Source organism: Nannospalax galili, unplaced genomic scaffold (assembly GCF_000622305.1).
Source record: "Nannospalax galili isolate Female #2095 unplaced genomic scaffold, S.galili_v1.0 scaffold514, whole genome shotgun sequence".
Taxonomy (NCBI): Eukaryota; Metazoa; Chordata; class Mammalia; order Rodentia; family Spalacidae; genus Nannospalax; species Nannospalax galili.
In genome coordinates this window covers 3,461,356-3,479,616 of record NW_008336076.1, presented here as the reverse complement: position 1 = coordinate 3,479,616, position 18,261 = coordinate 3,461,356, and positions in this window count along the sequence as shown.

The window sequence follows — 18,261 nt, the reverse complement described above, 5'->3', positions numbered from 1 at the left end:
CCTAAAAAATAAGACAGCGACTGCGGAAAACAGCTGACATCAACCTCTGCTTTCTACATGTACACACACACATACATATGTAGCCGTATCCATATGAACATGCACACACAAAAAATGATAATATAGGTGAAGTCTTATTAAATATGGCCCAAAGACAACAGCCATAAAGGAAAGCTGAATTTGGAGAAACATTAAAAACTAATGATCAGAACCAGCAAGATGGCAAGTAAAAGTGCTTGCCTTATCAGCCTGAAGACCTGAGTTTGATCTCTGGAATCCACAGTGGAAGGAGAGAACCCACTGCAGAAAGGATAAGTGTATAGATTATATATTTTATAAATATGTACATATATTTAAACATGTTTGTGCATTTCAAAGACATTTGAATTACTGTTCAAGTCACATTACTCATGAAGACTGTACTGGACATCTATAGTTGTCATAGGAGTATAATGGAAAACTATACAGCAATAAACACAATCAAACTGCTACAACATACAGGAAAGTAGATATATCTCACAATAAATTCATCAGTGAAAGACTGTTGGCATGGAAGAGTATACACACATACAATGTACAGAAGGTGGTCATGCTAATCTATTCTGGTAAAATTGACAATATGGCTTATATTTGTTAAAGACTGAGTAATTTGAATAGATAGCACAGGTTGGTTAGTCCAGTTTAGAGTGGATGGAATATAGCAATGTGCTCATTTTGTAAAACTTGATTTTTCTGGGGCTGGAGAGATGGCTCAGCAGTTAAGAGCACTGACTGCTCTTGCAGAGGACTCGGGTTTGATTCCTAGCACCCACATAGCAGCTATGAACTGTTCTTAACTCCAGTTTCAGGGGAATCCAAAGCCCTCTTCTGACCTCCACAGCATTGCACGACATAGGTGCACTCACATACATGCAGGCAATATACTCATACATGTAAAATAAAAATAATAAAATATTTTTTTAAATCTTCATTTCCTTTGAATATTTGTGTGATTTAAGATATATTCTTTCTTAAATCATATATGTACGTGCATATAAACATGCACGTACATATATAGAAACACTGACAGAGTTATATAAATATATACACATATGTGTCATACATGTATATAGGTATGTATATGTTTGTGAGTTCATGTACACTTTATAAAATAAGAGGTTGCAAGAAACTATAAAACCTCACTGATTGACAATATGGAAGTGAAGAGAAGGGTAAGAGAATAATTACTCTTAGAGGTTCAGGACATGTTATTTGAGCATGTCTGGAACCTGTGCTAATGACAAGGAGACCAAGCATTCCAGACACAGGTTGCAAAATACCCGCATTTTATAAGATGAGAAAGATCTTGTTTAGGTCCAAGAACTACAAGCAATCTGAGAATATTGACACCCAGGTAAAGATGAAGAAAGAGTTTAGTGGTATTAAAAAGGAAAGAAAGCTAAGCAAAGAAAATTTTCTTTACTCTAAGCTCTGGTAATCACTTTTACAATACATACATACCCTAAGTAAATGAGTGGCCTTTATGGAATCGTGAATACAATGTTAACAAGCTCACTGAACCATGTGCTCCTCTTGTGAGCTGGGCATATGACCTTAATCATTCCAACTGTCCTTTGCCCTCCACCCAAAATAGTTCATGAATGTGTGTTTATATGTTTTACATATCAAAGTACTGCAAACAGCACTTTTTTCATTGGAATCTTGAGATAATTATCTCATTTGTGACACAAGCAATAGATGGGATTAAATTAACAACAATATCTGTTTGTGATTGTATGTGGTATACCCAATGTGAGTCACAGAGGAGCACCACACAGTGATGGTCAAATTAAGGTCCTTTATTGCCAGTGGAGAGCAGGTTAATACCAGAAAGAACTCTTGACCCCAAGGAGAGGCAAGGTAAGGTATAGGGTTTATAAAGCCAAATACCACAATTACATTGTACCAGGGGCAGGCTAGACAACAAAATTTTCAGTTAGACATTTCTTAAAAATAAATTTTCTTCCTGGTACTATAGAAACAATGAACTACCTGGAAATGTGGGTGCATCTGGATAAAGGTATTCTGCCCCTCCAGATGTGGTTAGCAGGGTCAGGGGAATGGCTTGAAAAGCACAGCGTGAAGCAAAAATAGTCTGCTAGAACAAAATGGGAGTCATCTTGGGCAGTTCAGTTCATATATGCCCTATTCTAAATCAGTGCTCAGAAAGGGCAAAATTAGATAAGACAAGAGACTGTCTTTTACTTCCCCGTTTCATGCTGAATATACTATTTCAATAAAACAAAGAGATGGCCCTTGGACAGTTCCAAGAGAAATCTGAAGGAGCAGGTTCGAAGCAGTTCCTGTCCGCTCTTGGCCTTTTTAAAATTAAGGCATAAGCCAGACGTGGAAGGTGCACACCTTTAATCCCAGCACTCAGGAGGCAGAAGCAGGCAGATCTCTGTGAGTTCAAGGCCAGCCTGGTCTACATAGTGAGTTCCAGGACAGCTGGGGCTACAGGGAGACCCTGTCTCAAAAAGACCAATTAATTAATTAATTAATTAATTAAGGTATAGCCATGATGTAGCATCATATAGGAAAGTTACACTAAGGGGAACCACAGTTAAACCTGACTGATTTAATTTCATTTGTTTTGCTTTTTAAAACTTTCCTGCATCTTTACATATTGCAATAAGGAAATGAAGATACTGAGGAATCCTTTTTTAATACAGGCTAAGGAATAGTGCCAGCTAAGCAGTATCATTATGCAAACTAACATTTTAGGAGCTGCGTTTGTCTGAGGGAAACGACTTAGAAAAACACTGTTGGTAAGTATTTGCTTTCATTTATTTCACATTATTTTAACTGTGTACTGTCTTCTTGTTCTTCTCAGAACACAGAGCCTAGATCCGCTGGTTTCCAGTGGGGATATTTTAGTAGCAAGTCATACGTTGACTCTCAATGTTTATATGTGCAATATTTGAAAAATTAGAGATTCCTAATTGGACTATCCAGATTCTTGTGAATAAATAAACTTTTATGTTTTAAAGATTATAAAATGTATAGCCTGAGACATTTTTGGTCTTAGTAACCAGCATGAAAAAGTGTTTTCTTACTTGACAGTAAAGTGTGAAAGAAATTTTTCATTTTTTTCTCCTTTTTGTACTTTCTACAAATTGTGCTAACAGGAGAGTATAAACTACTTAAATATGAGGAGGATGAATACAGTATATGGATCTTGTAAGTGGGTGTTATTAAAAATAACACAGCCTGCATGGATTTATAGGTGACTCATTTTTGCTAATTTATTACATCAAAAGTAAAACACTTGGTGTTCTGCAATAGCCACTTGAATTTCTATATTCATTTCCTAAAGTTAATTTTGGAATTCTTTTCTTTCAACATTTTCTCTTTATGGATATTCTGTTTTAGCACTGGGGTTGAAAATAATTTATTTCAGTGAACATTGTTTAGTGATCTATTGCAGATGGGATTTTCTCTACTCTAGCGCTAAACCCTCATCATCATTTTCTCTTCAGAGTAAACTTGTAAATATATGCAATATGAATGAAGAGGAGTAAGAGGAAAGAGAATAAGGTTGGGGGACAGGAAGAGATGCTTAAGAGCTCCTAGGAGCCTAGGAGATCAGTAAAGCACACTTGTGGGAGTGTCTACAAAGGAGTTTCCAGAGATGACCACATTGTGAGGACTCTAATCTGATGAATGATTTCCATATTTGAAGAAGCCTTTGGTTGGTGGTAGAGACTGGACGATGGAGGAAGTGGTTCAGAGTTCTGTTTCTGAAGGACATATCTTGTCTTAGCCTTTTCCTGTCTTTGCTCTGATTCTTGGCTACCATGCATTCTGCTCCATCTAGTCTTTCCCACCAGGATAAGCTAAAAGTTCAAAACCTCTGACCTATGATACATTATTTTTCCTTTTAAGTTGTCCTCTCACATCTTTTAGCCATAGCTACAAAACTATAACACATCTAGGTGGTATTAGCTTCCACTGTACCAAACCTTTGAAATGTAATTGGTATCTTGGACACAAATAATCATAACTGAATTTCCTGGACTGGAGCTGGGTATGTTGATGAAGAGACATTTCAGTCAATAAAGAACATGAGTGAGAATGGATGTTGGGAAGAAGAGAAGCCAGATTTCAGTGCATTTAGAAAAAGGTAAAGATAGGAAGTTCATTTAGAATCAAAGACAAAGGAGAAAGGAAAAATGATTACTTCTGAAACTGGAGAGATGGCTTGGCAATTAAGAGCGATGACTGCTCTGGCAGAGGACCAGAGTTCAGTTCCCAGCACCCACATGGTGGCTAACAACCCTGTATCACTCCATTTCCCAGAAATCCAATGCCTTCTTCTGGCCTCCATACGCATTGCATGCAGGTGGTGCTCTTAAAATACATGCAAGCAAAATACTCATACGATTAAACTAAAAATAGATAAATCCAAAAAAATGTAATTGTTACTTCTTAAGAAAGTTTAGTTGTGAAAGGAAGAAGAGAGATGAGTGAGTACAGAGACAGGATGAAAAGTGAGACAGATGTTTTGATATTGTTTATAGGTAGAGATGAAAGCTATCAGCAAAGCTTTTCATCTGCATTAACTCTTGTAATACAGTCAAAGAACTAGTGAAAGAAATTGTTTTGAAAGCTTGGAAGTCTAGGAACTCAATTGCTCAATTGTCAATCATTATCCAAGTTAATTATTCAGGTGGCATCTTATTACTGTTACCTAATCATTTGTTTTAAATACAAATGGTGAAACAAAATTATATAGATTGAGTTAATTTTTCCAATTCCTTGTTCATTTGAATATTTTCCTAGAATTTTTTAGAATTCATCTGTTACATAATCTATCTCACCCAAACATCTAATTACCCAATGATATATTCCTTATTAAATTTTGAGAGAAGGGAGTGGTGAAGTGAATGATGAGGTAATTCTTTTACTTCTTACATTGCAAGTAGTTGCAAGAAAATTTTATATTTTTTCCCAGAGAAATGAAAGGAAAAAAAAAAAAGGGAAGGAAAGGAAAGAGAGTTAGGAATGAGAGTTCAAAAAGGGGCAGGACAAATACCTACAGTCCTCTGCTCTTAAATTTACAGACAATTATCTGAATCACCACCCATCGAAGAAGATTCTTTTTCAACAAACACAGATTATTACAGAGTTCCAGAACCGGTCACACACAGAGATTGTCTGTGAATTGCCGAAGCCTAAGTGGCACATCTACGATACACCCTCTATACCTAAGGCTCGTGGAACACAGAACAAGGGATGAAGAGAACATTAATAAATCTTTCAATTCTCATCAATTAAGCTCCTTCATACAACAGAGAGTCAGGCACAAAAGGTCACAAATGGCCAAAATGTAGAGAATAAGAGTCTATAGAGTATGAGTCCCTGGACAGGACTCCTTTGTTAAAATCTACCCACCCAGGGCTCAAGAACCATTGAGGAAGAGGGAGTGAAAAGATTGCAAGAGCCAAGGAGGGGGTGCATTACCATATGGAAATAAAGACCTACAGGCTCTTGAGACCCTTCTCGTATGAGCCTACAGCAATGGTGTCAGCATGCACAAGACCCATGCAAACTCAAGCAGACAAAAAACACAGCACAGACTGTGGAAATGAACCGCAAGTCCTAATCTTAACTGAAGAATTATTGGCAACTGGTTACTGCTGGGTGAGGGGGAGCTGATCTTCTTAAGGGGTGGGACTGTAGATAGGCTGACTAGACCTCAATGAATGAACTTACACTGAGGCCTGTCTGGGAACTCTAACTTGACATGATAGGCTTTAACACAAATGACAGAATGTATGAATTCCAATGTGCAGAGTTGGGGGTGTGTGTGGGATGCCAAGGGGGAAGGGGGTATAAAGTTGATTAAGATGTTCTGTATGAAATATACAAAAATTCAATTAAAAAGTAAAAGAAAGAAAAGGGGCAGGAAAGTAGAGCCATAAAACAACTTTTTTCCTCAATTCTTTTTGTTGCTTTTTTTTTTCGGTCTTTTTGAGACAGGGTCTCCCTGTAGCCCCAGCTGTCTTGGAACTCACTATGTAGACTAGGCTGGCCTTGAGCTCATAGATATCCTCCTGCCTTTACCTCCCAAGTGCTGGGATTAAAGGTGTGTGCCACCATGCCAGGCTCAACTCTTCTTTTTTTTCCTCCAGTGTTCTGGAAGTGATCAAAACCCATTGAAAAGACACTTGGGTGAACATTTTCTGTGTGTTAGCCTGGAACAGAGTACCAAGGGGAATTATACCTACCTCTCCACAATGGAAGTAAGGAAGAGTTTGTCTGGAGCACAGCATATTCTTTAGGGTATTTCTGTTTCTCAGTGTTACCAGGCTCTGTGATTAGAGTCAGTGGGAAACCACAACAACCCAATCCAGGCAGTATGATATATGGTTCAGACCCCTCAGGAGTGAGTTTTGATCACTCCTTCAGAAGTGACCTGCTGAGGTGCATGGTAAGGGTAGAAAACATTCAGAATGGATAGTAGAGGAAGGAAGTTATAAATACCAGCTAAGGTCATGTGGTCAGTCAGACACTGAGCTGGATTGTCTTCTTAGATAAGACATTTATTAAAGGTGCTACAATGCCAGAGATGGGCAAACAGCAGCAAAGCAGGGGTTCTGAGGAGTGTTCAAGCCTACTGGCAGAGTGCGAGTCCCTTACAGCTTTCAGAGGAAAGGTGAGGTTCTATGTCAAATGGTTGACAGGTAGTTGGGCTCTCCCTGATTGCTAACCAGCAATGGGGAGAGAGGGGGAGTCTGTTAGCCTGGGGCCTGTAAATCAGCTTTGAACGTGGGAATAACAGGAATCTAGAAAAACAAATTAATGGGGGGATGGACTTTTCAAAATGTGTGGCCCTGGCTAATAGAAACCAGAATTTTAATTTCCATGAGTGTTTATGTCCTATTCTCTTAAGAATATGTTTATGCATATATGCACAGATATTGAGGAGATATTTGTATTTTACCCCTCTGTTTATTTACCATGTAATGTGACATCAACTGAGGTAATATCAGTAGTTAGCTGTATAAATCTATATGATCATACTTAAGTTACAGAATACTAAAAGTCTAAGCATTCCTCAAGGAAGTTTGCTATCTAGGCTACAGGGGGAAGGATATGTTTTGGTTGTATATGGGATAGTTACATCATGTTGGGCAGAATTAAAACCTTGTTACTATCTTCATTTAGAAATTAAGAATGACAAAAGGAATATGTTTGGGTGTCAAATTGACAAAAGATGGACTTGTGATAGTTAATATTGTTAACTTGACAGGATCTAGAAGCACCCAGGAGCAAGCCTCTGAGCACATCTGTGAAGCATTCTCTTAATAGTTAACTGAAGTGGGAAGACCCACCCTAAATGCAGGCATCACCTTCCAGCAGCAGTCCAGATACAAGGAGAGAACAAAAAGCTTTTTGCCTGTGTATCTTTGTGTCTTGTTGGTAAGCTCATGCAGCTGGAATTGTCACCGCCACAGCAGCAGCTCCCTCCACTGTCCTCCAGTAACATCAGAACCCAGCTTCTTTGGCCTTCCAACATGGATGGAAGGCCAGTGGCTCTCCAGGAATCTTCCAGGCCTTATCCAGACATGTGGATTGAGCAACTAATGGTTTCTCAGCCTTTCCAGTGGGAAGCAGCCATTGTTGGACTCTCCAGATCCAGAGCTTATGCTTTAGGACCATCTAATAAATCCTTTACATACATTCATTTTATTTGTTCTCTTCCTCTATAGAACACTGATGAATACAATGGCATATTCCTTCTTTTTGGGATAAGAATGTTTATGTCCTCACTCCTAAAAATCACATGTGAATAATTACTAAATGCATTTGATATTTCAAATTCTGATTTTTTTTAAATGTAGTGAAGTAAAAAAATCAAAATTGATATCTGCTTTAACTTTTTTCAGACTCAGTGGAGCATTTCTGATGGAGTCTTTGACCTATCTATAGAAAATTTACATATTCCATAGACCACTGTTATGATGCCTATAAACAAATGGAAACTGATTAATAGCTTAAATTGTTTCCATTTAATTGAAAAGAACATAAATCATCAACATAAAAGGTTAACAAATAAAAACCAACTTACAGTTAAAGAAGACCTACTCCCTTCCAGAGGCACATGGCCTGAATTGTCTGTGCAAGCATCTACCAAAGTACATTCATCATTCAGGGGTCTGGCAGCCCTTGTTGTGTGAATTTGTCCTGCATTTTCCCTTGTCATTAATGGGTTTCACATATGCAAAGAAAGAGAAGAGCAGACTGTGTGATTAATAGCACCAGCACTTTCTTCTCTGGTCAAAGCTTTCTTAGAAATTATCCTATCTGTCAATGGACTAGATGCCATACACTGGCCAGGCAGTGACACACTGAATCTAACTAGTTCAGACAGTTAAAAACAAGTCTGCAAAAGTGGAACTAAACGTTCATTAAGATCTGGTTCTTAGAGACCTTGTCAATAGCTCAGGCTTGTATAATGACATAAAGATACTGAACTGGTCCCTCCCTATGTTCTGAAGCTCTCATCAATTATTACTTCTGACTGGTGGTTTGGTTTCTCTTTTTCTTTGGGGGTTGGGAGGATAGGCAGAGAAGAGGATGTGTACTGAGCTCAGAGTAACTTCAATTAGTTTCCAACCAAAGATTTTTATCTTAGTAGCAAAACCAGGAGAAAAAAAAAATCTTTTAAATTAATTTGAAGATGCCTACATTTCTAGAATGGCGGTGCTTTAACAGGGCTATGCAAATGAGTCCAATTTAGCATCTTGTATTCAGCTGGAAACCATTGCTAAATGATCAGGATAGCCAGTCACAGATATTAAAATGAATTATATCTAATCTGAATTTTAGTCACGCTACATTAACTAATAGAAAGTTATTAACATTTCAAGAGAAAAAAAGCTTTTGCCTGCAAAATTAACAGTGGCTGAGATGTGACCTGTGAGCCATGAAGCCTGATCACTGTAATGACAGTGTAATGGCATATTTACATTAAAATCTCGCCAGCTAATATGGGATTCAGAATTGGACGGTAAGTCGAGGATTATTTAGTCTGGCCTGTTGGCCTTTCTCTAAGTAGTTTTTTTTTTTTTTTCAACTTCAATACAAATCTGAAACTTTTCATTTCATGACTATTTATGTGACCAGTTTCTACAGCTCTGTTAGTCTCTCCATTCCATCTTTCCAGGATTTATTCCCCTTTCATTTTCTCGCTTGCTTTTTTGGTGTGTCTGTTTTCCTATCTCCTTCTCAGTCTCATTTTTGTTTCTCTCTCTCCCCCTTTCTCTCTTTGGCTTGGTGAACTTCAAGAATCTAGTGGTTGATGGAAAACCAATAGAAAGAGAGCTGTTCCTTTGTTTTTACTGTTATTTGGTTTCAAATTTCAGGCCATTTAGATTTATTTTTTTCATCTACACCTTTAAAAATTAGGTTGGGGAGGGCATTCTGCAGCAAACGATGTTTGAAGTGCAGAGGGGTGTACCTGTTCTATTGGTCTATAGGCCCCCGCAGGCATTCTTGTTGTGGGGCTGTGCTGCCTAGAGCTTAAGACACAGTGGCATTTGCATAATCTACAGCTCCCAATTACCTCCTAGGTTCAGGCTATTATTTGTCTTTCCCTTTATTCCCCCTTATAGTTTTAAACAATAAAATAGAATCAATATAAAATTTTAGAAAATGAACAAGAATAATCAAATCATTTTCTAAAATTTAGAGGTGCCTAAACTTGAAAGAACATTATTTATTCAAGAAATAACCTAGGAATGGCCAAAAAGTCTAGATTATAGACAGTAAAATTCCTAAATTTTCAAATATGTCATGTACAGACTAGCCTATTTTCTTAACTTGTCAAATTTGTAAAGACTGGACTCTAAACAGAACTTTGATAATGAAATACAATGAAGAAGCATTTATACTTTATAAATGAAAGAGAACAAAAGATAGTGATATTTTAGCACAATTGATGGTTGACACTTGGCTATTTTGCTATACTCTTGTGCCAACAATTGATTCAATGTATTCTTTTCTAATCATAACACAGATAAAGTGTATACATATTTCTAAACTGTAACTGTTCAACAGCATAGCATTTCATTTCCTTATCCACCCTCAAAGAGTATGCTAACCAAATACCTATTTCTAGTTCTCCAATTTGTGTTGTCCTCTACATAAGGATTTTTATCTGAAAGCAAATCTACCTGTTTACATTATGAATTTGTGCACAAATGTAAGTCAGCATAGACTCAAGTCAATCACAAAGAAAGTTATGATAAAAATATCAATTCACTTCCATGTCCTAATAGTAAAGCATTAAGATGGTGGTATTGGTTTGACTGGCATGTATCTACTTATAATCAATATAAGGGATGTATTTTTAACAAAAACAAAGCCTGATTCTATTTATTCAATCCTTATCAAAATATGGACATGTTATCAAAATTCAGTGAAGAAATAATGAGAAATTTGATCTAGAGTAATACGGTGCAAATTAAGTAAAATGGTTTGAACTTTATTTGATATTTCTCAATTTGTTGCCAATATTTTGAAATGTTTATAAGAAATAAAATACTACCCTAAAATTAACTGACTATGATGTCTAATTTTTCTTCTAAATCCATCTCTTTTACCATGGAAAAGGGAGGTTTATTCTGTATATTTACAGAGAATATAAAACTTTGGGTATAAATACAAATAACATGAAAACTTGCTGGTCAAGTGAAATAAAGGAATGTTATTAAAATGCAGCCTTTATAATTTTTGATACTTAACATCACCTTCAGTATGCTGAGATTCATATTGTATTAAGTACATATTTCTTAAATATGTTTCATATGTTTGGGAATCAAAAGTAAATAGCCTGTATGCTTGAAAGAATGATAAAAGTTATTAACAAATAAACTTTACATGTCTGCAGTCTAAAAATAAGTCAAGCAGAAACACTAAAATGAACTCTTCCTGTACATAAAATCTTGGATATATGTTAATAAAAGTAGTAGAAGGAAATAGCAATCAGATTGAATTTGGCTGTGCTTGTTCTGAGGCAAGAAAGAGCACACCACTAATAGTTTTTCCTGCTCTAATTTTAAGTTTCCTTTAGGTGGGCCTGGTGATACATGCCTTTAATCCCAGGCAGAAATAGGTGGATCTCTATGACCAGTCTGCCTGGTCGACATAGCCAGTTCCAAGCCAACTGGAGCTACAGAGAGACCCTGTCTCAAAAAAGATTTCCTTCAGAGAGGGAGAACAAGCTGTCTGTTTTAAATGGACTTGGAGTTTTAAAAATGAGATTGGAGAATGGCCACTTAGGAGAACAAAAGTGACTGAAGAGAAGTGATCAAAATGTGCCCTTACATTCTCCAATTCAAAATATATGCAAAATATATGCAAAATATATGCATAGTATTACATAGAACAAAAAGGATGCTAAGCTCTAAAATATATTAAGAATTTCATTTATTTTAAATTTGGGTAATTTTATTATTAAGGTTTTTTTGGTGTATTGCCCACATGTGTGTACATGCACCCATGTTGTACAATGCCCATGGAGGTCAGAAGAGAGCATTGGATCCCTTGGAGCTATGGACAGTTGTTACCCACCATTTCGAAGTTGGATACTGAACCTGGGTCCTCTGCAACAGCAGCCAGTGCTCTTAACCACTGACCCATCTCTCCAGCTCCCTGGTGGTCATACTTTCTTTGTGAACATTGAGTCATACAGTGTCTTCTGCTGTGCCCTTTAGTTATCTCTACAAGCTCTGAGCTAAAGGACAGAATCATAATAGAGTAAAAACAAACATCCATAACTGATTTTTTTCTGAAAACCTTGAATATAGTAATACATAAGTTGTGAATCATAGATAACATGCACATATGTGCACATATATTGCACACACTCCAGTAAATCAATTGATGTTCACTAAGAAGAAAGTCTTGTAAAGGCACTCTAACTGTACTGAGAACACAGGTTCCAGGCGATGTCGGCTCTGCCACTGCCAACTACATGACTGAAGATGAGGCTTTGGGATTTTTCTTCCCTCATCTGTGAGTGGGATACTAATTTTTGTCAAGACAACAAAGTTATTTTTAGAGTCAAATAATTTGGTAATTTGAAACACTCATAATAGCGTCTAACTATTCTAAGTATCCAATAAATAATCTCTACTGTTCTAAGTATTATTGATACTGACTATACTAATTATTAATTATAGTACAATCAAGATTTAAATATTACATCAACCACTAGATACTTTGGTAAAGTGTATATGTGGTATATGTGGCAAGGAGTCAAATGAACATGCATGTGTTTCTAAGATATCCATATGTTATAAGGAGGGATGCAACAAAGCCATCAAATTTGCTTTCTTTTTGATGTGAACTTGAGTCACTAATGACTTTACAACTTGATTTCCTTATCTAATAATTTGATGCATTTGAAGAAGATAATTAGTAAACTTTCTGAGCTCAACAATAGCTTTTCTTGAAAAGATAGAGTAAAAACTTCCAATTTTTACAAAGAGATAATACAAGGTTTCTTAATCCCCACTATTTAAATATCTCAAACAACACTTGCGTAAGCCGTCAGTTCATACTTTTATTTCTCAAGTTCTCCCCTATTGGGTAGGAAACTTTTAAAACCTTGAGTAAAGGGAAGACAATTAGATATACAGAACATGGAAAAATTATTTTAGTATGAAGGCAAAGTTTCCTAACAAAAGGTACACCTGCTTCCTATGAGCACAGGGGGACAGCAGTCAAGGTATATATATATATATATATATATACCTTCTGGTCAGCTCATCAAAGAAGGAAACACCAAGCACAAAACATTCAGATAATCAACTACTAACCCAGGAAGCACAATGGTCTCTCCAGCCTGAACAAAATCTGAAAGTAACAGAGGGAAACAGGCATTCTTTGTCGGGATTAAACCAGTGGGTGAATAATCTGAGGCAAAAAGACTTCAAGTAGAACTTGTTCTTGACAAAAATGAGAAAGTGAAGAATGCTGTGTAAAGCGAGGGTGATAGTTTGGATAAATCACTTGGTTTTCTGAATTATTTAAGGGTTTTTTTTTTTTCTTCCTTTACATTTTAAGTTAGAAGCATATCAAAATAAACACAGAAACTCATACATATTTGTGTTGACTGTTAACTATGTCTTACCTTTTGCAGACACAGAACCTCTTAACAGAGCCACATAAACCTATATTCCATAGAATATGAGATATCTAATCTTATGCAGCAAAATAGAGTCCAATTAGGATTGGGCATCATATGACCCAGGTTTGAACTTGCCTATGTTATTTTTTTCTACAGTGTTGTTAAGTTAGCCTTTCCCTCAAAGACTTACTTGCTTTTCAGAGAAAAAAATGAAAACAATAGTTGAATTGCTGGAATTAAAATGCTAAGCCTTTTTCAGTAGTAGCTGGCAAGTGGGGAAGCATTAGGCCAGGTGGTAACAGTAACACAAGATGCGTACATATACCCAGGATTTTATTTCAGATGCATAACTATGAAGGTAACAATTTGTCAAGTTGTTGGAAAATATCATATATGCTAGAATGAAGATTAAAAGTGTCCATTGATAAAAGAAAAAGAGAAGAGCATTCAGAAGACCTGAGAAAAAATTATATAAACGTACAGTCATCCAGTAGTAGAATTAGCAGTTGTCTTCATTTGTACTGTTGTCACAAAATGCCTGAACTGGATAATTGATTAAAGAGTGGAAGTCCAAGGTCAAGCTGCTGGCAGATCAGTGGTTGATGAGGCCTGCTCTCTGCTTCCAAGATGGTGCCTAGCTGCTGCAGATGGCAAAGGCTAAGTTCTCACAAGGTGGAAAGGACAGATGATGCCCTGCTTCTCTCCAGGCCCTTTATGAAGTCACTAGTCTGATATGCACTGGTGTGGTCCTCATGTCCTCATCCTCTCCTAATTGTCCTACCTCTTATTCATGTTGAAAATGAGAATAAGTTATAACCTGAATTTTGGAGGAGGTGCACACATTTAATCAAAGCAGCAGTCTATGAACCACTGCACTTTCCCAGGGAGTATTCAAGCAGAGTTAGTCATGGGCACAATAGAATAGATTTCTGAATTCAATGGTAGATGAGAACAGAAAGCAAATGTGGATCCTTCCAACCCTGACATGTGGTGATTTAACAATGGCTCTTTCAACAAGCCTGCTCTCTTCTCCTGAGTCACTCCACCCTAAGTTCGCTTCTGATGGAATTTAAAGGTGACCATGCCACACTATGACACTGAATTCGTTTTTTTGTGTCATTTGGGTTTGTGTCCATATTCTTAGATTCTCTCAGGGAAGATATATTTCATTTTAGCCTTGTATTTCAAAGAGATATGACTACATTTTTGTATGTGTGTGGTGCACACATGTGTACATGTTCATGTGTAAATATAGGTTTGTATACGTGTATGCATGTAGATGTGTGTACATGTATACAGGGGTCAGAAATTAATACTAGTATCTTCCTCTGTCCTCTTCAGCTTATTTTTGAAACAGGATTTCTCACTAATCCTGGATTTCACAGGTTGGCTGTACTATCTGGCCAGTAAGTCCCAGAGACATCCTGTCTCTTACTATGCCTGGGTTAAAAGCATGTGTTGCCAGGCCAGGCTTTTTGCCTAGGTTCTGGAGATCTGAACTCAAGCTTGATATGCTTGCACAGAAAGCATTCAATTGACAGCCATTTCCACAGTCCTTATACATACAGTCTAAAATAATATATAGTACATCTGATCACCTCAACTTAATCATGCGATCATGAAACGTATTTTTAATGGTAGCTTAGTATTAATAAGAATGTAGAAAAGGTGAATATAATTCCATAGTATATATTTTGTTTAAAAATTGTAGGTATTCCTTTGACTACAAATTTACATGACTATTACAAATTACAATTTTGTATCATCAGCTTTGATTTATTTTTAGATAGATAAACCATTCACCAAATGAGAATCTTCAACTTTTGCTAAAGTAGCATCAAGGATAAAGGATAAAAATGAAGTCCCTCAATCCTGACTAAACTGTTCCTATTGAAGCTGTTGTCTTATGATAAAAAGCATTATTTAAGACTATGCCATCAACAAAATGAAGATAACTTCAATCAGATTCATTGAACTAACAATTGTTGGGTGTGTTTTCAAATTTGCTCTAGTTGAATGATGACGATAGATTTTCTCAAGAGGTAAATTTTAAAAATAAGAGCTAAATTTATATTGAAAATGTCCATATGATGCATTCTGAGAATTATAAAGTGTAGTACATAGTACTCCAAAGACAAAGGCATTCTCATCTGAGAACTGGCTACATTTAGACTATCTCTAAGAACTTCAGTCAGTTACAGAGCATGTCCACAGTCTACAACCTGAGTGCCCATAGCACCAATCATAAACGTTTTGTTTGTTTGCTTTCAGTTGGGCAGGCAAATGAAGCAGAAGCATTTTTTATGACATGTATGTTGTTAAGTGAGTGGATACTTAGTCTTCTCTCAAAGTAGGATGCAAAATTGTACCTAATAGTCATGAGTTTTATTCAGCTTCATTTGTGTTACTATGATAAATACCTTGACAAAAGGCAACTTAGGGAGAATAAAGTTTATTTGGCTTACAATGCCAAGTTCAGTCCTCCGTTTTGGGGAAATCAAGGCAGAAACTAAACAGCTAGTCATATCACATCCACACACAAGAGCAGAGAGAAACTGATGCCTCTACACCACCTGCTTGCTTCTTCCAGCATTGTCCTGACCTAGCTCAGCAGCCCCTGCTTAGGAATGGTGTCATCCACACAGAATTGGCCCTCCTACATCAATTAACAATCAAGACAATCTCCAACATACAAAGAAAATTACTCAGTCATGACTCTCTTCCTAGGTGATTCTAAGTTTTGACAGGTTTTGACATTTAAAACAAACCATTGCTGTTGTTTTCTGAATTTTAAGAAAAGGAGCAAATTCAAAATTTGTACACATGATTTTTCATGTGTAGAAATTAGGGTAATTGATTATCCATTTGCTTTTTTGACACAGGATTTCACTGTGTAGCCCCTCTTGGTCTAAAAAAATCTCCATCTTCCTGCTTTCTACTCTCAAGAGAAAGGTTTGCACCACCATAGCCAGCCTTGTTATAGGAAATCTCACTGTTACCTAGGTTTCACATTTTAAAAATCAGACATGCGGTAATCTCTGCATATTAAGGAATTTACTCCTAGCAATCATTTTGATTTTTCCACAATAAAATAAATACAGTGAAAGCTATAAAATGTGTTATCTTTCTTACTGATTGAGAAAGTAACTCGATATATTTCCATTGCAACTTCAAAAATTGTAACAAATATGTATGAATTTATGTGATTATAGGAACATGGAAAATAGAAATATTTTCTCTTTAGAACCAAAAGAATGTTAGAAAACATTTATCATTAAACTTTAGACTCACTGCTGGATAATTTAAATTTCTTTCTAAATAAGATAGACAAGCATTTAGGGTATAAATTAGACTATTTTAGATGTTTCCAACCTGCCTGTTAACACATTCATTTTGTTTCATATAAAATGACTGAGTTAACTCTTGAAAAATCATGCTTCATATGTATATATGTATATGCTATATTTCTCTTTCTAATTCAGTTTTCTTTTACACAATGGTAACATTCAAAGCAAAAGCGAACTTTCAGATATAAGCAGAAAGTTTAGTTCTCAGCAAAATACTGGCTATGGAGCCTGTGTCTGCCCACACCATGATCACTGGCATTCACGGGGAGGGATTTGTGCAATGGGCGGGAAGATTATTGCTAACCCTTCCAGAGACCACAAGGCTTGCATTTAACAAACATAACCATACCCTTCCCAAGACCAACCTCTGGCTGGGAGTCAGGAGATATCCCATTGGCAATTAGGCTGGAGACACAGGTCATTGACTGACGTAGCATGAAATACCACCAGGCCTTAGTGGGATAGCTGGCTGCATAATGTCTTAACTAAATGCACACTTAATTGAGACTGTAAGACCTCTGTGACAGATTATAATGTGTGATGAGCACCATTCATCTATCTGCTGCAAACACAATCTAAAAAAAAAAAGGTTATTTTGTAATATTGAAAGAAATCAACAAATAAATCTTGCAAAACAATTTACAGGCCTTATCTTCACATATGACTTTTGAAGTTTTGTGTCTTAGACTGGCTTAGCAATCTCCATAGGCACTGCTGTATTCGAGTTTGTATTTAAGGTGCACGCTGGTATTTTGTGGTTGTTTCTGCGCTGCCCTTTTAAAGTATGTTCTGACAATAATGCTTAAATGAGGGATCAGAGAGTTGGAAGAGGGTATAGGAAATGAACGGTTAACAGCACTACTCATACTTGGGTCTTGCTTCACACCAACTCTTGCAGTTAAGTAATCGACGTCCTCTAGTGATGTGGGAGCAGGGGAAGAGATGTACTCATGTGATTATTTTTTAATTATTTATTTAATAACCACATACTTAGAAGAAGCATTTCATTACATCAGCATTGACATATTCAATAAAAATTTTCTGAGCTAGGATGCATCTCTTACAAAATTGGTTGTACATTTTTAGGTTTACACTTGATTTATTGAATTATTACAGTTATACAATATTGTACTGAATATAAACCCTATAAGGCATTAAATTAAATGAGGTTTTAACTTTAAAAAAGATCTCCATTTCATTATTAAAATACAGAGTTTCATTCAGAAAACTTCATTTTTAATGTAATTGACATTAAGATGTTTGCACATGCGTTTCTAATCTCTATATATCTGATTATTACTAGTCACAGTCAGTTACTTTCTGAGCTCCTTGGCATCTGAGCATGGATATAAAGTCATCAGGCAGATTTCAGTGATAATGTTGTTCACACCTACTAATTATTAAGGAGCAAATTTTATGATTTGAAGAATTGTTTAAATATTTTTTTTTAATTTTTAATAACTACATGATTAGAAACTTTTCATTACAGCTTTAACATATTCAGTAACACACTCTAGAGCAACAGTACATCTCTTTCACAAGTGGGTGCAAGTTTCTAGATTAACAGTTGAATCAATACAGTTATACAATATTGAACTCAGTATAAGCCCTGTAAGACATAAAATTGAATGTGTTTTTAACCTTTAAAAAAGATCTTCATTTCATTATTAAAATACACAGCTTTCATATAGAAAAATTCTTTTTCAATGCAATTGATATTGGAAGTTTGCACAT